The 7,676-nt window shown below is 37.8% G+C and overlaps 1 pseudogene; it reads left to right on the top strand.

Moving 5' to 3' along the window:
- The first annotated feature begins 803 nt into the window (after positions 1-803).
- On the top strand, positions 804-1,417 carry LOC116083503 (annotated as a pseudogene).
- The last annotated feature ends 6,259 nt before the right edge of the window (positions 1,418-7,676 follow it).

Here is a 7,676-nt window from a genome sequence, read left to right as displayed (position 1 = left end):
ACACACACACACACACACACACACACACACACACAATTTAAGAAGAGTTTTAAGGTTGAATGCTGAAAGATTAAAATAAACTTTATTCCTTGTCTCCCACAAAAAAGGATTTAAAAGGGAGAGGAGTTGATTTTGATGTTAAAACTTTACACAGGATAAGTTGGTGCATATTACTGTCTTATTGAAGAATATTTCTATATAAAGTGTTTTTCTCCACCTTTCTCAAAGCCCTGGCCACGTTCCTGAATCCTGTTGAAGATAAACAGGAACAACTGCTGAGTGAGTCCTAAGAGTCTGCACACAGAAAACACTTCAAGGCATACTAAGTCCTCCCGCTGAAAGCATTTATAGGAAAACAGTTCATTTTCTGGCTTTAAGTTTAAGTTAGAAGCCAAAGGAATCTAAATTGTGTAGGGTCCAAAGAAAAATAACCTTATTTTTTCCTCCTTTTTCATTTAAAGGAAATACAACTGTTCTTTTTACTTATGTTGTCATATAATAAATAAAATAAAATAATGAAGAAGATATAGTCACATAATTTAAAACAGTAGATTATGCACAATGTCACAAATGAGTTTTGTCTATGAACCCTGTATAATTAAACAATGAATATTTAATATATTTGTAAACTTAAGAAAATTATTCAGGGGTTAAAAAAAAAATCCTGGCAAATTAGAGCTATGTCAGAGACCCAGCAGGCGGGTCAGTTTACAGGCCGAGGTCGTTCTGCCTGGTGATATTGCCAGAGGCTTGTACCATTCTTACACACGGGTGTACCCAGCACGGTTGTCTCTGAAAAAAAAATGAATCCTGATATGAAGCAAAAACAGGAAGGAGCCCAAGAGAAGGTGAAGAATAGTCTTGTCCCAAGGAGTTTGCCGAAGACAGTTAGGCCTTCTGCAGCTAGGTCTCTTGCTGGCAGAGAAAAAGAGTTGCCAAAAGACTTGTCCACAAAGATTCTTTAGGATGACCAGCTAACATCTAAGACTTTGAGCTGTGGTCCAGAAGCTAATGAAAATAAAGATGTAGGAGGCGTCACCCAGTAAGCATTTGATCCTATGATTAAAGAAAACCCATCTTCTCAGTATTGGAAAGAAGTGGTAGAAAAACGGAGAAAAGCTCTCTAGGAAGCACTTAAAGAGAATGAGTAACTATAAAGAAATTGAACAAAGGGACAGTGAAATCGCCTGTCTGAAATGAGAGAATGAAGACTTGGCAGAAGTATAAGAACACACACAGTACAAAGCAGAGGTGATCGAGAGGATGAGAAATGACCCGCGGAGAACATTGAGTCACTGGCTAGGTAGTCAGGAATTCGATTCTGCAGTTAACTGTTGCGTATTCTGAAGTAGAAGACTCAGAAACAGAGTAGTGTGCTGAAGAGACTGTCTTCCTCCAACAAAGCCAAACCACATAGGTGAGGCGTAAGACGCACTGCAAGCATTGCACTTCATTATAGCTCTTGGAAAATTAACTACGTCATGAAAGTGCTAGAATCCCTGTTTGAATCCTGAGGGTGCTCCTATATTAAAATGCAGATAGTATGTACTTTTAATCTGTTTTATGGAAATAGCATTTTCATTTTCCCAATGTCAGGTGTGACACGTATATATTAAATAACTTCAATTTCCTCTTGAAAAATAGGAAACTATATATTTATTTTATAAATGACATATGTATGTATATGTCTATAGGGTTGTGAACGTATTTACATAATTGTCTGCTGAGTTTTATACCTATTTTTGGTTTATAAAAACTAAATTTTCATAAGACCCAATATATGAATTTATAAAAATCATCTGCATTTAACTATAATGTATAAATTCCTGATACTTAGAAAGTTGGTTGCTCCAGTTTGAGAATGAACACTCATGCTTATAATCCCAGCACTCAAAAGTAAAAGCAGAATTCCCATGAGTTTGAGGCCAGCCTGAGATATTGTCTCCCCATGGTATGTATGGAAGGAATGGATTATTGGTTAACAAAAAAGAATAAAGAATGAATCTGAAAATAAAAAAATAAAAAAAGTATTGAAGATTATGAATTTTGTCAAGTTTGTCACTGAAAGAAATATTTTACCTTGAATACTTTTTCATTCAAGCCACAGTACAAGTAGGTACAGATCTATAGTGTAGTTTAGTTGACACTTCATAGTTGTGTGTGTGTGTGTGTGTGTGTGTGTGTGTGTGTGTGTGTGTGTATGTATGTGCACATGTACATACACCTGGAGAACTTCCAATAAATATAATTAATCATGGAGAAAAAAGAGAGTGTTTTGTCTTGGTGTAACTTTTACTATACTTTTATTATTCCTACAAAGTAAAGTATTAAAATAAAAAATCACTACAGTGTGCTCATCCATAAGAGAGAAACTTAATCTTCATGTTTTTAAACCAAAAAGCACATCTGGGTCCTTTCAAGGCCACTGAAACTCTGCTCTGATTGTTAGCCATAATTTCAAGATTGCAGAGGAAATGAAAATGGCAGAGGCAAATTTAGCAGTTCAGTAGTTGGAACCCAGTGCTTTGTCATCAAAATAAAGTGAACTATGTTGGTGGTTGTACACGTGAACAACAAAATGCCTTCTTCTTCTTCTTCTTCTTCTTCTTCTTCTTCTTCTTCTTCTTCTTCTTCTTCTTCTTCTTCTTCTTCTTCTCCTCCTCCTCCTCCTCCTCCTCCTCCTCCTCCTCCTTCTCTTCCTCCTCCCCATCTTCTTCCTCCTCTTCCTCCTCCTCTTTCTTCTTCTTGTGACCTTTAGAGTTGAACTGGAAATTGTACAAAGCATGTAAAAATGCATGATTTGTCCAGCTAAAGTTTTCATCTGAATAACAATAACGTCTCTCTCTCATCATCTCAGTCTTTGAAAGTATCTGAATTTTTAGCTCATAGGCACATAATCTCATTTCATAGAATCTCACAAGATGCAACATGGAGAGATCAGTATGCACTTGTGAAAATTACATTAATTTCCTAAGTAATATACAGATATCCTGCATTCCATGTACCAAGTACCTTACCTTCCTCTAAGAGCTAGGACTTTCCATTCTTCATGTGTTGAGAACTTGGCACAGTGTTCACAATCCAAAGGCACATTACATCATGTATATGGAGAGATTCAATTAAGTGAGCAGGAAACACTCTAACATTATGCCTAAGTGATAGTTGTGCTAGAGTTCAAACAGAGGGCCAACTCGCAACTTTGTAGAGGCAGGGTAAATACTAGAAAATGCAGTGATGTGGTGGCACATGCCTTTAATCCCAGCACTTGGGAGGCAGAGGCAGTTGGATTTCTGAGTTCAAGGCCAGCCTGATCTACAGAGTGAGTACCAGGACAGCCAGGGCTACACAGAGAAACCCTGTCTTGAAAAAAAAATACTAGAAAAAGCTGGACAATTATAGAGAAATTTATTAAACAGAAAATGGATGTTTATACCCTAAGTAGTTATGATTCAACACTGAACATGAGGTGGTACGACACCCTTAATAACCCCAGATGACTCTGAGGTGACTTTAGTGACATCATTCTAACGCAGAACAAAGTACTTACCAGTTGCATTCACTAGAATGAAATATTCTCACCAGATTTTCATATTTCATAGTATGTGTGTGTGTGTGTGTGTGTGTGTGTATTTGTGTGTTTTGGCATGAATTTAATTATGCTAAAATATTATATTGCTTTAAAATAAATTTTTACAATTAAGAGAAAAATTCAGACCTTTGAACAAAATATGAAAATTTAATATTTAAGAATGTAAAACTTAGAGATTGAAAGGTTTTTTTATTCATTTATTGACTTGGAATATCAACCTATTGACAAAGTAATAGATATTGTAAATAGTAAGACTAGACTATCTCCTATCAAACACACACACACACCACATCACACACACACACAAATACAAGAACACAGTATAGTTGAAAGATGGCTGTGTACTAGAGTTACGGTTATATGCATGTGGCAGGACCCTTAAGTGTTACAGACAATATACTGAAGGACATATAGCCATTACCAAAAGTGCTTTTGAAAAAAGGTGAAGAAGCTGAGGAGAAGAGAGACTATGTAGGAGGATCAGCAGTCTCAATTAATCTGGACTCCTGAGATCTCTTAAACACTGGACCACCAAACAGGAAGCACACACCAGCTGATATGAGGCCACCAACACACATACAGCAGAGGACTGCAGGGTCTGTATTAATTCAGAGATGATGTACCCAACCCTCAAGACACTGGAGGCTCCAGGGAGTTTAGAGGTCAGGTGGGGTGCGGGTTGGGGACAACCACATGGAGATAGAGTGGGGAGAAGGTATGAAATGTGGAGAAGTAGGAGGGTGGACAAGGGGAGATAAAATATGGAATGCATCTCAAACTATTCCACAAAATAGAAACAGAAGGTACTCTACCCAATTTGTTCTATGCAGCCAAAATTACTCTTATACCTAAACCACACAAAGACCTAACAAAGAAAGAAAACTTCAAACCAATTTCCCTTATGAATATAAATGCAAAAATACTCAATAAAATTCTTGCAAACCAAATCCAAGAGCACATCAAAACAATTATCTATCATGATCAAGTAGGCTTCACCCAGGGATGCAGGGATGGTTCAATATATGGAAATTCGTCAATACCAACGGAATTCACTATATAAACAAACTCAAAGAAAAAACCATATGATCATCTCATTAGATGCAGAGAAAGAATTTAACAAAATCCAACACCCCTTCATGATAAAAATCTTGGAAAGAGCAGGAATTTAAGGCCCATACCTAAACATAGTAACAGCAATATACAGCAAACCAGTAGCCAACATCAAACTAAATGGGAAGAAACTTGAAGCATTCCCAATAAAATCAGGGACTAGACAAGGCTCCTCACTCTCTCCCTACCTATTCAATATTGTACTTGAAATCCTAGCCAGAGCAATTATACAACAAAAGGAGATCAAAGGGATACAAATTGGAAAGGGAGATCTCAAATTATCGCTATTTGCAGATGATAAGATAGTATACTTAAGTGACCCCAAAAATTCCACCAGAGAACTCCTAAACCTGATAAACAACTTCAGCAAAGTAGCTGGATATAAAATTAACTCAAGCAAATCAGTAGCCTTCCTCTACACAAAGGATAAACAGGCAGAGAAAGAAATTAGGGAAACAACACCCTTCACAATAGTCACAAATAATATAAAATACCTTGGTGTGACTCTAACTAAGCAAGTAAAAGATCTATTTGACAAGAACTTCAAGTCTCTGAAGAAGGAAATTGAAGAAGACTCAGAAGATGGAAAGATCTCCCATGTTCACGGGTTGGCAGGATTAATATAGTAAAAATGGCCATCTTGCTGAAAGCAATCTACAGATTCAATGCAATCCCTATCAAAATTCTACCTCAATTCTTCAAAGACTTAGGGCAATTTGCAAATTCATCTGGAATAACAAAAATCCTAGGATAGCAAAAACTATTCACAACACTAAAAGAACTTCTGGTGGAATCACAATCCCAGACCTTAAGCTGTACTACAGAACAATTGTGATAAAAACTGCATGGTATTGGTACAGTGACAGGTGATCAATGGAATAGAATTGAAGACCCAGAAATGAACCCACACACCTATAGCCACTTGATCTTTGACAAAGGAGCTAAAGCCAACCAGTGGAAAAAAGACAGCACTTTCAACATATGGTGATGACTCAACTGTCCCTGTCGGTTAGCATGTAGAAGAATGCAAATCAATTCATTCCTATCTGCTTGTACAAAGCTCAAGTCCAAGTGGATCAAGGACATCCACATAAAACCACATACACTGAAACTATTAGAGAAGAAAGTGGGGAAGTGGCTCAAGCACATAGGCACAGGAGAAAATTTTCTGAACAGAACACCAATAGCTTATGCTCTAAGATCAAGAATTGACAAAAGGGACCTCATAAAGTTGCAATGCTTCTGTAAGGCAAAAGACACTGTCAATAGGACTAAATGGCAACCAACAGTTTGGGAAAAGTTGTTTACCAATCCTATACAAAGAACTCAAGAAAGACTCCAGAGAACCAAATAACCCTATTAAAAATGTGGTATGGAAATAAAGAATTCTCAACTGAGGAATACAGAATGGCTGAGAAGCACCTAAAGAAATGTTCAACATCCTTAGTCATCAGGGAAATGCAAATCAAAACAACCCTGAGATTCCACCTCACACCAGTCAGAATGGCTAATCTCAAAAACTCAGGTGACAGCATGTGCTGGCAAAGTTGTGAAGAAAGAGGAATACTCCTTCATTGCTGGTGGGATTGCAAGGTGGTACAACCACTCTGGAAATCAGTTTGGCAGTTCCTCAGAAAATTGGACATAGTACTACTTGAGAACCCAGCAATACCACTCCTGGGCATATACCCAGAAGATGCTCCAACATGTAATTAGGACACATGCTCCACTATGTTCATAGCAACCTTATTTATACAAGCCAGAAATTGGAAACAATCCAGATGTCCCTCAACAGAGGAATGGATACAGAAAATGTGGTACATTGACACAATGGAATGCTACTCAGCTATTAAAAACAATGAATTTATGAAATTCTTAGGGAAATGGATTGATCTGGAGAATATCATCCTGAGTGAGGTAACCCAATCACAAAAGATCCCACACTGTATGCACGCATTGATAAGTAGATATTAGCCCAGAAGCTCTAATAACCAAAATACAATCCGCAAAGCACAAGAAACTCAAGAAGATGGAAAGCCAAAGCGTAGATACTTTGTTCCTTCTTAGAAGAGGAAAGAGGAAGGAGTTACAGAGACAAACTATGGAGCAGAGACTGAAGGAAAGACAGTGCAAACACTGTTCTACCTGGGAATCTTTCCCATATTCAATCACCAAACCCAGACACTATTGACAGTGCCTGACTAATACAGAAGTAGAGGCTCACAGCCATCCATTGGACTGAGCAGAGGGTCCTCAATGAATGAGCTAGAGAAAGGACCCAATCAGCTGAAGGGTTTGCAGCTGCTTAGGAGGAACAACAATATGAACTAACTAGTACCTTCAGAGCTCCCAGGGACTAAACTACCAACCAAAGAGTACACATGATGGGACTCATTGCTCCAGCTGTATGTGTAGCAGAGGATAGCCTAGTTGGTCACCAGTGGGGGGAGAGGCCCTTGGTCCTGTGAAGGTTCTATGCCCCAGTGTAGGGGAATGCCAAGGCCAGGAAGCTGGAGAGGGTGGGTTGGTGAGCAGGAGGAGGGAATAGGTAACAGGTTTGTTTGTTTGTTTGTTTCTGGAGGGGAAACTGGGAAAGGAGATATCATTTGAAATATAATTAAAGAAAATATCTATTAAAAGTATGGAGTATAAAATACATAAATAAATATTTTTTAAAAAAAAGAAAATAGCTTATTTTCAGAGGAAAATAGTTGTAGAGTCGGAAGATAACAAAAAAAGTTTATAAAACACAATCATTCCAACTTAATTAACAGTACCCAGCAAGTGGACTCAGAAATGTTACCAGTGACCCCAACTAAAGCAACAGGAGCCCTGGGGTCTGAAGTTCAAACACTAGTCTGGGTGGACAATATAATATTAGCTGCTCCTGGAGACACAGGTTGGAATGCAGAAAAGAAACTGCTTTATTAAGCAATACTATGTTTAGAAGATTTCATAAGAAAACACTGAAAAAATA

Source organism: Mastomys coucha, unplaced genomic scaffold (genome assembly GCF_008632895.1).
Source record: "Mastomys coucha isolate ucsf_1 unplaced genomic scaffold, UCSF_Mcou_1 pScaffold12, whole genome shotgun sequence".
Lineage (NCBI taxonomy): Eukaryota > Metazoa > Chordata > Mammalia > Rodentia > Muridae > Mastomys > Mastomys coucha.
Note: the sequence above shows the minus strand (reverse complement) of the source record. Positions and strands in the feature narration are given on the sequence as shown.